The sequence below is a fragment of the Bison bison genome, unplaced genomic scaffold (assembly GCF_000754665.1).
Source record: "Bison bison bison isolate TAMUID 2011002044 unplaced genomic scaffold, Bison_UMD1.0 scf7180017858133, whole genome shotgun sequence".
Lineage (NCBI taxonomy): Eukaryota > Metazoa > Chordata > Mammalia > Artiodactyla > Bovidae > Bison > Bison bison.
This window is the reverse complement of record NW_011488706.1, coordinates 26,246-26,970: the sequence shown is the minus strand read 5'-3', so window position 1 is coordinate 26,970 and position 725 is coordinate 26,246.

Here is a 725-nt window from a genome sequence, read left to right as displayed (position 1 = left end):
GATTGACCCATGGTACAACATGGATGATCTTTGAAAGCATTATACTAAGTAAAAGGAGTCACACACAAAAGGCCATATATTATACCATTACATTTACATAAAATGTTGAAAACAACAAATCTATAGAGACAGAAACTGGATTAGTGGTTGCCTGAAGGGTGAGTGGACTAGGGGAGTGACTGCTCAAGGGCATGAGGATTTCTTTTTGGGGTAAGAAAAAATTCTAAAATTGATTATGGTGATACAATTAATTCTGTGAATATATGAAAAATCACTGATGAACATCTCAAATGAGTGAATTGTATGGCATGTGAATATCTCAATAAAGTTGTTATATTAAAAAATGCAAAGGTATTAACTTTTCCCTTTTATCCCTGAAATTGGTGAGGTTTCATGATATCTCCCATAATGACCATACCAATATATTTTTCTTTACACAAAACTATTTTCCTGAAAGAAATAAAAACTGATTTTATAGATAAAAAACAACTTTGAATGCATTATATTGGTTGATTATTTAAAGGACTCTCCTTTCTCCAATGAAGTTTTTCATAAAGGAAATCATCACCCACAAGTGTCTTATGGGTGTTAGGTATTTTTAAAGAAAACACCTGGGACAACTTTAGACAGATACAGTTATCCTATATTAATTTCCAAGTTACTTAGCACAAGTGGAATAGCCTAACTATCTGTTAAGATAAAGAAATTGTGACATTTGGTCTGAA